The sequence below is a fragment of the Ranitomeya variabilis genome, chromosome 2 (assembly GCF_051348905.1).
Source record: "Ranitomeya variabilis isolate aRanVar5 chromosome 2, aRanVar5.hap1, whole genome shotgun sequence".
Taxonomy (NCBI): domain Eukaryota; kingdom Metazoa; phylum Chordata; class Amphibia; order Anura; family Dendrobatidae; genus Ranitomeya; species Ranitomeya variabilis.
The window spans coordinates 1,106,120,295-1,106,133,584 of record NC_135233.1 but is presented as its reverse complement, the minus strand read 5'-3'; the positions used below and the strand labels follow the sequence as shown (position 1 = coordinate 1,106,133,584).

The 13,290-nt window shown below is 46.1% G+C and overlaps 1 non-coding gene across 1 annotated transcript; it reads left to right on the top strand.

The window, feature by feature from the left end:
- Window positions 1–6,751: 6,751 nt before the first annotated feature.
- On the top strand, window positions 6,752–6,823 carry TRNAE-UUC (transfer RNA glutamic acid (anticodon UUC)). Its single transcript has one exon. It is a non-coding gene; the product is annotated as a tRNA-Glu (tRNA).
- The last annotated feature ends 6,467 nt before the right edge of the window (window positions 6,824–13,290 follow it).

Below are 13,290 nucleotides of genomic sequence, written 5' to 3'. Positions count from 1 at the left end.
CATTATCCACCAACTGAAATTTGTCAGGTCTTTTATTGTTTTAATACTGATGATTTTGGCCTACAACTCCTGATAACCCAAAAAACCTGTCTCAATAAATTAGCATATTTCACCTGTCCAATCAAATAAAAGTGTTTTTTAATAACAAGCAAAAAAACCATCAAATAATAATGTTCAGTTATGCACTCAATACTTTGTCGGGAATCCTTTGGCAGAAATGACTGCTTCAATGCGGCGTGGCATGGAGGCAATCAGCCTGTGACACTGCTGAGATGTTATGGAGGCCCAGGATGCTTCAATAGCGGCCTTAAGCTCATCCAGAGTGTTGGGTCTTGCGTCTCTCAACTTTCTCTTCACAATATCCCACAGATTCTCTATGGGGTTCAGGTCAGGAGAGTTGGCTGGCCAATTGAGCACAGTAATACCATGGTCAGTAAACCATTTACCAGTGGTTTTGGCACTGTGAGCAGGTGCCAGGTCGTGCTGAAAAATGAAATCTTCATCTCCATAAAGCATTTCAGCCGATGGAAGCATGAAGTGCTCCAAAATCTCCTGATAGCTAGCTGCATTGACCCTGCCCTTGATGAAACACAGTGGACCAACACCAGCAGCTGACATGGCACCCCACGCCATCACTGACTGTGGGTACTTGACACTGGACTTCAGGCATTTTGGCATTTCCTTCTCCCCAGTCTTCCTCCAGACTCTGGCACCTTGATTTCCGAATGACATGCAAAATTTGCTTTCATCAGAAAAAAGTACTTGGGACCACTTAGCAACAGTCCAGTGCTGCTTCTCTGTAGCCCAGGTCAGGCGCTTCTGCCGCTGTTTATGGTTCAAAAGTGGCTTTACCTGGGGAATGCGGCACCTGTAGCCCATTTCCTGCACACGCCTTTCCACACCAGACTCAGTCCACTGCTTCCTCAGGTTCCCCAAGGTCTGGAATCGGTCCTTCTCCACAATCTTCCTCAGGGTCCGGTCACCTCTTCTCGTTGTACAGCGTTTTCTGCCACATTGTTTCCTTCCAACAGACTTACCATTGAGGTGCCTTGATACAGCACTCTGGGAACAGCCTATTTGTTGAGAAATTTCTTTCTGGGTCTTACCCTCTTGCTTGAGGGTGTCAATGATGGCCTTCTTGACATCTGTCAGGTCGCTAGTCTTACCCATGATGGGGGTTTTGAGTAATGAACCAGGCAGGGAGTTTTTAAAAGCCTCAGGTATCTTTTGCATGTGTTTAGAGTTAATTAGTTGATTCAGAAGATTAGGGTAATAGGTCATTTAGAGAACCTTTTCTTGATATGCTAATTTATTGAGACAGGTTTTTTGGGTTATCAGGAGTTGTAGGCCAAAATCATCAGTATTAAAACAATAAAAGACCTGACAAATTTCAGTTGGTGGATAATGAATCTATAATATATGAAAGTTTAATTGTAATCATTACATTATGGTAAATAATGAAATTTAACACTATATGCTAATTTTTTGAGAAGGACCTGTAAGTATGTAGTGTTTGGTTTTTTTTACATTTACACGGGTAAACATCGGGTTACTAAGCGCGGCCCTGCGCTTAGTAACCCGATGTTTACCCTGGTTACCCGGGGACTTCGGCATCGTTGGTCGTTGGAGAGCGGTCTGTGTGACAGCTCTCCAGCGACCACACAGCGACGCTGCAGCGATCGGCATCGTTGTCTATATCGCTGCAGCGTCGCTTAATGTGACGGTACCTTTACTCTGCTTTTCCAATGTATCTATGTACCACATTCTCTTCAGTTCTTACTTTTTTGGTTGCAGTGACATCATTTTTTCACTGAGTTTTCCATTTTTTATGACACATTAGCACTGAACTGTTTATGGCAGATTACTGTGTATTTTGTGCATAACACTTTTAATAATAATTCTTTATTTCTAATTTTTTATATATTTTAATATATTTATTGTCACTTCATCACCATTTCCTTATGTATTTTTTTACATTGCGAATCGCAGTTTGGCCCGATTACATCTCTGTATTCACTATTTTTGGCCATTAATTGTTATGTGGATGTGCGACCTTTTTTTTTAATCAACTGTCTTTGTATACATTGTTGTCTTGTGCTCCCATTTTTTTTATCTCTCTGATTTTTTAACAATTAATAAAATATTACATCTTTAGTATACTACTTTTTGGACCTGTTTTTGTCGTTTTTTTTTTTTTTTGTTTTATCTGGAGAGGAGTCTGCTTGTATAATTATTCTTCGGGATTGTTACCATAAAGACTCGATATCAGCAGGATCAGGAGCCTCCATGGATCCGGACGAGCTCCGATTGTAGAAACCTCCCTCACCGGTGATTACGATAATGTACTGATATAACATTCTCCCTTCGGTTCCAGGATGCCCGGTGTGTGCTGTGTATGGAGATGCTGGATCCACAGTGGCCGCTCCATGATTGCGAGTCCCGTTAGTGATTGATTTGAGTCACATCCAGACTTAGGGCTCACTCACAGGAGCGAATAAATCGGATGAGTGCAGTCCGATAAAATGTCACATTGCACTGGGCCTAATGTTATTCTTTGGGGCAGTGAGAATCGGATCGCATGCAGCTATACAAGTCTATGGGTGAGTGTGAAACATTGGATGTCACCCGAGAGCAGTGCGATTCCTGTAGACGCCGGCAATAGAGAAGACGGAGAAATTAGTTTCTCCATCTCCTCCTCACCTGTGCTGTGATCCTCTGTGAGGGGTTCGGAGCATAGCGCAATGACACCCGGGTCACTCGCGCAGCAGATCCGCAGCCGAGTGTCATTGGCATATCACATCTGATGCGATGCCACACTCTAGTGCAGAGGTCTCAAGCTACATTCCACAAGGGCTGCAAACAGGTCATGTTTTCAGGATTTCCTTGCATTGCACAGGTGATAATGTAATCACCTGCACAGATAATGATTCTAGCACCTAGTGCAATGCTAAGGAAATCTTGAGAACACGCACGTTTTGCAGCCCTCAAGGAATGCATTTTGAGAGCCCTGCTCTAGTGTGTCTCCGGCCTTAGGAGATGACGCTGCCTGTTGGTTTCCTGCAACTACTCTGCATGGGGGGTCGATGGAGCTGGGACACGACCAAATTGGCAATCAGGGCATTAACTGGTTAAACATCAGTGATGTGAGTTCGCTCTGGTCGCTGCAGTTATAGTTAGATGCTGCTGTACAACATCCCGTTGGAGCAAGCACCGCACCGGACTGTAACATACAGTTACATCAGGGTGTGAGGCGGAAGGTTCTGCTTCTGCTTTCCGGTCTATGTGTCTGATATTTGTCATTTTTTGGGTTGCTTTCTGTGTAACTTTTTATCCTTCCCCGTGTTTTTTCTCCTGTCCTTCTCCATTAAGTTGGGTTCTCAGTTCTCACCACATCTTCACATCACATTTTGTAAACCCCCTGTAGGCACAGTACACATCCAGCTGTGTCCCACGTTAAAGAGGTTGCTGAAATTCAGAAAAAATTTGTGCTGCTAATCAAAGACAAGGAGATTGGCAAAAATTCAAATTTGGCCTTAAAATGATATCTAATATATAATTGCCTAGAATACTACTTCCTGCAATTTGTGCCAACTTCCGTGGCTTTGTCCGGAGATAATGTCCGGAGATAATGTCCGGAGATAATGTCCGGAGATAATGTCCGGAGATAAGTGACGTCACCAGTGTCCTACACCCAGGCAGAGCACAGGGGCCCCAGGCAGCATATGGGGCCCCAGGCAGAGCACAGTGGCCCCAGGCAGAGCACAGGGGCCCCAGGCAGCATATGGGGCCCCAGGCAGAGCACAGTGGTCCCAGGCAGAGCACAGGGGCCCCAGGCAGCCTATGGGGCCCCAGGCAGAGCACAGGGGCCCCAGGCAGAGCACAGGGGCCCCAGGCAGCATATGGGGCCCCAGGCAGAGCACAGTGGCCCCAGGCAGAGCACAGGGGCCCCAGGCAGCATATGGGGCCCCAGGCAGAGCACAGGGGCCCCAGGCAGGATATGGGGCCCCAGGCAGAGCACAGTGGCCCCAGGCAGCATATGGGGCCCCAGGCAGAGCACAGGGGCCCCAGGCAGCATATGGGGCCCCAGGCAGAGCACAGTGGCCCCAGGCAGCATATGGGGCCCCAGGCAGAGCACAGTGGCCCCAGGCAGAGCACAGGGGCCCCAGGCAGCATATGGGGCCCCAGGCAGAGCACAGTGGTCCCAGGCAGAGCACAGGGGCCCCAGGCAGCTTATGGGGCCCCAGGCAGAGCACAGGGGCCCCAGGCAGAGCACAGTGGCCCCAGGCAGAGCACAGGGGCCCCAGGCAGAACATGGGGCCCCAGGCAGAGCACAGGGGCCCCAGGCAGAGCACAGGGGCCCCAGGCAGCATATGGGGCCCCAGGCAGAGCACAGCGATATTTTGGACCACTGTGCGGTGTTTCAGACCCCCTGTGTGATGTCTGGGGCCCTGTTCTTAAGTATATTAAAGATTAAAGTAACGTATATTAAAGTATATTATAGATCAAATTTGACACGTTTATGAGCACCATTGAGTGATATACTCAAGAATGACATAATTTTTCAACATTTTATGGTTTCAAACTGTAAACACTCAGAGTTTTTTTTACTTCAACCAGAAAACCTTAACGGTTCATAAAAAACTTGACTGTTCAGGATATGATAAAAGTCATAGTATTCTGAATCTTTAACTTATAAAGATACCTTTACATGGGGTGATTATTGGTTCCAGAGAGGCTTTCGGCCGATAATCGTACACATGGCTGGTGACAGGACAATACAATATAAACGTTCAAAGGTAAACACTGATAACATTAAAATCTAATATATAATTGCCTAGAATACTACTTCCGGCAATTTGTGCCAACTTCCGTGGCTTTGTCCGGAGATAATGTCCGGAGATAAGTGACGTCACCAGCGTCCTACACCGGCTCAGGGTGGACAAAGATATATGCCTTCGTGGTGCGCGGCACTTTTCTGATTGGTTGCCGCCTGCCGCGAGCGACCAATCAGAAATGTGCCGTACTGTCAAGAATTGTCAAGAGCTGGTGAGTGCAGCCATTTTTTTGTTCTTTCTTACTATTATTTATTAATTGTATTATTCTTACATTTGAATAAATAAAGTATATATGGATTCTAGACTCCCGATTCTTTAGAATCGGGCTGCCATCTAGTTATATTATATTCTGAGATCTTCCAACATCAAAGCATCCAAAGGATGGGAAGGGGTTAAAGATATCATGCTCACGTCCCTTCTTTTCTGACACCGGTAGCTCCCGCCCGTCCTTCGCTCACTTGCACAGCTCTGTCCTTTTATTTTCTCTTCTTTAGAGCTTTCTGCACCATTTACACCGTGATGCACATCATGGCTTCATAACGGGTGTCGAGGCCAGTTTTACACCCATCCCTAGCCAATCTGAATCCAGCAAAATGGCCGCCACATTTCTAGATTTGTGTAATTTGAATCATAAAAAAAAGGATTAGTCAGCGTCAATTCTAAAGAAATATTTCATCAAGGATTAGTCTGCTCATCGTTCTAAGACATCCATATTCTACGTCTGACCTCTGTTCTTGTGAGGACTTTTCTGGTCTGTGATGCAGCAGTATACGGATCAATAATGTTTCTTTCCTACAGCAGAATCTGCGGTATTGACTGAGAGTCCTGACCTATCTGTAGACATTACAGTCGGCCTCATCCGTGTGGTGAGAACTTGCGGTGATCGTCCCTCCTGTCTCTGGGAACCGTTGTTATGGTGGCGAGGACTACGGTATATAATGCTCCGCTATTAACCAGCCGCTTCACCGAGGAAGAAAACATCAGATGGAAAGTGACCGACCACCTGGTGACGAGAGAGGAAAAAGATACAGATGAAGACATCCGAGAGGGATGTCTGCACCTTCCAAAGGGGATGGAAAAAGCTTTTTTTTTCTTTGTAGTGTTTTAGTCAAAATAATCCCTCTTATTCCATGATACAGTGCGAGGCGACCATCACCGGAGAACTACAAGGTCTTACTGTGTCGTGTAGCGGCCTCACCTCATGCAAAATTGCTTCTAACGGGTGGAATCCGGTATCACAGCTCCGCTCCCTCATTACACACGGCCCCGGGAGCAGAGTTTACCCTCCTAGATTTCTGACTGATCTCACAGACGATGGAATTGATCTGAGCTGGTCATTAACGCAGATAATTTGCCCAGATAGAAGCAATTTGTTTCTACATTTCTCATTATTTTCCCCAGAGAGAAGCAAAGTAAATTAGAAACGTCCTTTTATCTTTTGTGGTAAATGTAGGAGCCGTTTCCTCCAATCGTCTCCCGAAATAAAAGGTGAAAAGCAAAGAAATATTTGCAAAACACCAAGAATAATCTAGTTGCCAACAGATAAGAAATGGCTGATAAATTACACGACACAGACCAGAAGGCAGACAGTAATTAGACTTCGACTCTAAGCATCCAACACTACGAGCAGAGTGGCGCAGCGGAAGCGTGCTGGGCCCATAACCCAGAGGTCGATGGATCGAAACCATCCTCTGCTAAACGGTTGTGTTTTATACTCATCATTACATTTCATCTAAATGCTTCTGTCAACAGCAAACGCTTTTCGGAACAAAATAAAAATCCAAGGCCCCATTTTTTCCCTCCTCTCGCTGTGCAGTTGATGAATTATTTCAGTGCAGTTGATGAATTATTTCAGCCCAGTTGGGTCGGATCTGAGGAATCTTGTTTCTCTACAATTGCTGCAGCAGTTAAGCTTCTCCCATATGGTCTAGCGGTCAGGATTCCTGGTTTTCACCCAGGCGGCCCGGGTTCGACTCCCGGTATGGGAAGATATGATCTTATAATTTGGCTTTTACATTTTTATAAATATTGTGTGTCTGAAGTCAGAACTTTACTGACCAGTAAATAATGAACACGTAACGAATTTAAAAAAAAAAATAATGAACACATAAGATATATTTATTATTTATGAGATTACATGGGTGAAGATGTGACACCAGGCACCAGAGAATCAGGAAACAGTTGGATGGGTGTTTGTTGTCACTCCGAAGGTGTTGAAGTGACAATGTGGTCATTGCAGGCTGTAAGCTTTCTTGAACAGTTGGGTTTTCAAGTTCCGTCTGAATTATCCGAATGTCGTGGATATTCATACTTGCTGGGGTACAGAATTCCAGAGGATGGGGGATTTTTGGGAGAAGTCTTGAAAGGCAATTGGGTGAGGAATGAATAAGTGAGAAGGTGAAATGAGAAGGAGATCTTGGGAGGACCGGAGATTACATGAGGAATGATAATGGGAGATATTCAGGGAAGACAGGTTATGAATGGCAGTATTGGTAGTTTGAACTGGATGCACTGGGGAACTGGGAGCCAATGAAGTGATTTGCAAAGGGAAGAAGTGGAGGAGTATCGAGAAGAGAGATGAATTAGTCAGACAGCAGAGTTAACGACGGACTGTAGAGGTGCAAGAGTGTTAGCAGGTGGGCCACAGAGGAGGATGTTGCAGTAGTCGAGGCAGGAGGTGATGAGGGCATACATAAGAATTTTAGTAGATTGAGGGTTGAGGAAAGGATGGATTCTAGAAATATTTTTGAGCTGGAGGCGACAGGAGGTGGAAAGAGCTTGGATGTGTGGTTTGAAGGACAGGGTAGAGTCAAGAGTTACTCTGAAGCAGTGGATTTCTGGTACATGGGAAAGTGTGGCTTCATTTATTGTGATAAATAAATCAGGTAGGGAAGATGTTTGAGATGAAGGAAAGAAAATAAGTTGGAGATGCTAAATGTGTGGTTGGAAAGGTATGCGGAGATCCAAGATAGGGCAATGTCTTTGACACCAAAGGAAGAGAAGATCTGTAGTAGGAGGCAATTGTGTCAAAGGCAGAGGACAGGTCTAGAAGGAGGAGTAAAGAGAAGCGTCTGTTAGCTTTGGCTGTAAGCAAGTCATTAGTCATTTTGGTCAGGGCAGTTTCAGTGGAATGATAAGGTCGGAAGCCAGATTGTAGATTATCAAAGAGCAATTTAGATGATGGGATGAAGGTTCAGCTTGGACTTGCTGCTCAAGGAATTTGGAAGCGAATGGGAGCAGAGATATGGGGCGATAGCTGGACATAGCGCTCGGGTCGAGGTATGGCTTTTTGAGGATAAGCGTGATTGTGGCATGTTTGAAAGCAGAAGGGAAGGTACCAGAAGTTAGTGATAGGTTGAAAAGATGGCTTAAGGATGGAATGAATGTGGTGGTGAGGTTGGCGAGGAGGTGGGATGGGATGGGGTCAAGTGTACAAGTTTTGAGGTGTGATTTGAAGAGGAAAGTGGTATCACTGGTCTCCGGGGACTTGACATGGTGGAAGGAAGGAGGGTCAGGGTGAGAATTAAGTGATCCAGACTCTTGGGTGGTGAGACTGAACCATGTAGTAGATTAGTTTGGTGCTGGCAAGCATGCTGGAAGCATTATCTGCTATTAAACCATCCACCTGTTTGCACTGGCCTGGCTTCAGAAGTGGTGTACCGTGCCTTCCTGCAAAGTGGGACAGGAACCTATGTGCTGTGGATGGGCGTGTTTCCTATGCTTCAGCATCAAGCGTAGTCACACCTGCCCCACAACCTCAGCATCTGCCTTCACCATCATCAGCACTTCCACGTCCCCATACCTTACCTTATGTATTTTGTAATTGCTGGGTATCTGGAAACCAAGTTTCCTTGAATAATTGAAAAAAAAATTGGGAATAAAAAAACTAAATTTGGTAATCTGCAGCAGGCAAAGCATTTTTTTTTTTTATTTCAAACCACCTTAATAATTTCACGTAAAGCAGGTTAAACTATATGAATACAATAGTCAATTTTTGAACAACAAAATGTGGTCACCTGTAGCAGGCCAAGGTCATTTATTTTATTTAAAACAAACGTAATTTCACACAAAGCACGTTAAACTGTACGGATACAAATAATCAAATTTTGGAACAAAAATATTTTGTCAACCGTACCAGTCCAAGTGGTTTTTAAAAATTTTACACCACCATAATTTCACAGAAAGCAGGTAGAACTGTATGGATGACAATAGTCATAATCATTCTGAGAACGCCTCAATGTAGAGGAAATTCACAATATTATCTGGTGTTGTCCTCCGAACCAGAAGATCAATAGTCACCATCAACCAGTCATCATGTGCACTGAGAAAAAATGACCTTTGTTTTGTCTTCAGGTGCTGAGAGAGATTCTGTAGTTGTCTCTGTGGTGCAATCAGTTAGCGAATTCGGCTGTTAACCGAAAGGTTGGTGGTTCGAGTCCACCCAGGGACGTCGCACCTTTTTGCTACAGTTGAAGAAGTTTTGGCATTGGTGCTCGGCGTCTCCCTCAAGGAACAGCTCTGTTGCAGCACCGGCTTGTATTTGCCAGAAGGTTGAAAACATCTGATAGGATAAAGAAAACTTCCTTCCCCGGTGATTGGCAGTTTCTATAAGTCTCTATGGGTGAAATTATATTTGTTCTTTTATTCAAAAATATTGAATAATAGATTCTGGAAAAGCATCAGAGATCGGCCGATGGCTGAGCTGTAAGGGAGACAACTTGTGAGTTTATTATAAGGTAATACAGCTGCCCTGTATGTAGCGGCACGGCTCCTGATCCTGCTCCATACACCCTGACCGTGAGGGAACAGAAGGGGAACAAAGAGGTTAATGGGAGACATCTTGTGAGAATTTGTGCCCACCCCTGTAAAGTGCTGGAGTTACGAGAAAGACTAGGGCATGTAGCGTTGGTGGTATAGTGGTGAGCATAGCTGCCTTCCAAGCAGTTGACCCGGGTTCGATTCCCGGCCAACGCAGTACTTTCTTTTTCCTTTAATTTATAAAACCTCCTCAGAAACTCAAGATAAAATCTTTTTTAAGAACTTCACGGCCAGAGCACGTTTTTCAGATCTGATAAGAGTCACTTTATGAAGTGATAATTCTTGGAATTCGACATCTCTCAGAGATTCTGAGCTTTTTGTGGCATTTTACACCTTATATCCGTCTATTATTGTTTGGAATAACTTTATGGAATTATCTCTGTGCATTTATTATATGGTTATTCAGGGTCGAATGGGCCCACCGGAGAAACCGAGGATTCTATGGAGGGCCCAGGCACTGATACTTGCTGGCACACAGGGCCAGCAGTTGCCTAGGGCCCCCGCTGCTCCATGGGCCCCTATCCAGTGGCATGTCACTAAGGCTACTTTCACAGTAGCGTTAACTGCAATACGTCGCAAATGCGTCGTTTTGCCGAAAATACGCATCCAGCAAAAGTTCTTGCTGGATACGTTTTTTCGTCATAGACTAACATTAGCGACGCATTTGCGACGCATTGCCAATCGTTGCGTCCGTTTTGCGACGCTTGGGCGTGTGGTAGCGGACCGTCGGGAGAAAAAAACGTTACATGTAACGTTTTTTGCTCCCGACGGTCCGCTTTTTCCGACCGCGCATGCGCGGCCGGAACTCCGCCCCCACCTCCCCGCACTTCCCCGCACCTCACAATGGGGCAGCGGATGCGTGGGAAAAATGCATCCGCTGCCCCCGTTGTGCGGCGGAGACCACGCTAGCGTCGGGAACCTCGGCCCGACGCACAGCGACGGGTTGTTCCCGACGCTAGTGTGAAAGTAGCCTAATAGCGGCACACCACGCACCTGCTATGAGGGCCCCCAGTGACGGCGGAGCAGCAGCAGGTGACAAGAACCTGGCTGCTGCGGCTAAAGTCTGTCCCTGTACCCAATGAGGGGGGCTGCATTATGCCCTATGAGGGGGGCAGCATCCACTATGGGGCCTCCCATTGCATGCTGCATTCAACTATATCGGCATCATACATGAAGGATACTTCATTGCATACCCATTGTGTGTCAGGCAGACGGCAATGCATCTGCTGATACGGAACAGAGCCGGATTCAGTGTAGGAATGGGGAAGAGAGGCGAGTATTGTGGTTTGTTTTTTTATCAGTGAGTCCTGGTTTCATTGTACAATATGAGGGGTGCAAAATTATACCCTATGGGGGTGCAGCATTATACCCTATCAAGGGGGCTTCATTATACACGATGAGGGGGCAGCATTATACCCTATGAGGGGGCTGCATTATACCCTATGAGGTGGCTGCATTATACCCTACGAGGGTGGGTGTTATGATCCTGGTGGTGGGATCTCAAACTGACCTGACACATATACCCTGAATATATAGGACAAGTTCTGGGGATGTGGAAGCTATACTGACCGCAATCCTGATCCTATCCAAACACACTAAAGGCAGCTGTGGAGCGTTACCTGAAAACCTAGACGCCTCGTCACAGCCTGAGAAACTGACTACCCCTAGAGAGAAAGCAAAGACCTCACTTGCCTCAGAGAAATATCCCCAAAGTTTTAGATAGCCCCCCACAAATAATAACGGTGAGTTAAGGGGAAAACACAAACGTAGAGATGAAACAGGTTTAGCAAATGAGGCCCGCTAATACTAGATAGGCAGATAAAGATAGGTGTCTGTGCGGTCAGTACAAAAACTATCAAAAGTAGACCACGCAGAGAATACAAGAACCCCCACACTGACTCAGGGGCACACTCTGCACCCCAGAACTAACCAGCAAGCAAAAAATCACATGAAAGCAAGCTGGGCTGAACTCATCATATAATGAGAAATGTTTTCAAGGAAATAATGAGAAACTGAACAAGCAAACTTAGCTTCTCATAGCAGGAGACTGGTCACAAGGAATATTCAGGAGAGCACAGGATCAGGACTGAATACACCGACAGTAGGCAACAAGTAAAGGTCCAGGTGAGTTAAATAGGCCCAGCCTAGCAGGAGATGAAACAGCTGAGCCCAGCCATATCGCTAAAGGCCACCAGAGGGAGCCCAAGAACAAACTCACACAGTACCACTCATGACCACAGGAGGGAGCCCGAGAACGGAATTCACAACAGTTCCCCCCCTTGAGGAGGGGTCACCGAACTCTCACCAGAGCTCCCAGGCCGATCAGGACGAGCCAAATGAAAGGCACAAACCAAATCGGCCGCATGGACATCGGAGGCGACAACCCAGGAATTATCCTCCTGACTATAACCCTTCCATTTCACCAAGTACTGAAGTCTCCGTCTCGAAATACGAGAATCCAAGATCTTCTCCACCACATATTCCAACTCCCCCTCGACCAAGACCGGAGGAGGAGGATCAACAGAAGGGACCACAGGCACCACATATCTCCGCAACATTGACCTATGGAACACATTATGAATGGCAAACGATGTTGGGAGGTCCAAATGAAAAGACACAGGGTTGAGGATTTCCAAAATCTTATAAGGACCGATGAAACGAGGCTTGAACTTAGGAGAGGAAACCTTCATTGGGACATAACGAGAAGACAACCATACCAAATCCCCCACACGAAGTCGGGGACCCACGCAGCGACGGCGGTTAGCAAAGCGCTGAGCCTTCTCTTGGGACAAAGTCAAATTGTCCACCACATGGTTCCAAATCTGCTGCAACCTATCCACCACAGAATCCACCCCAGGACAGTCAGAAGACTCAACCTGACCCGAGGAAAAACGAGGATGAAAACCAGAATTGCAAAAGAAAGGTGAAACCAAAGTAGCAGAACTAGCCCGATTATTGAGGGCGAACTCAGCCAATGGCAAAAAGGTCACCCAATCATCCTGGTCAGCAGAAACAAAACATCTCAAATAAGTTTCCAAGGTCTGATTAGTTGATTCGGTTTGACCATTCGTCTGAGGATGGAAGGCTGACGAAAAAGACAATTCAATGCCCATCTTAGCACAAAAGGATCGCCAAAATCTGGACACAAACTGGGATCCTCTGTCGGACACAATGTTCTCCGGAATATCATGTAAACGAACCACATTCTGAAAAAACAGTGGCACCAAATCGGAGGAGGAAGGCAACTTAGGCAAGGGTACCAAATGGACCATTTTGGAAAAACGATCACAAACCACCCAGATGACAGACATCTTCTGAGAGACAGGAAGATCCGAAATAAAATCCATGGAAATATGCGTCCAAGGCCTCTTCGGGACAGGCAAAGGCAAAAGCAATCCACTGGCACGAGAACACGAAGGCTTGGCCCGAGCACAAATCCCACAGGACTGCACAAAGGAACGCACATCCCGCGACAAGGAAGGCCACCAAAAGGATCTCGCCACCAAATCATTGGTACCAAAAATCCCAGGATGACCTGCCAACACCGAAGAGTGAACCTCGGAAATAACTCTACTGGTCCATCTGTCTGGGACAAACAGTCTCTCCGGTGGACAACGGTCAGGTCTATTGGCCTGAA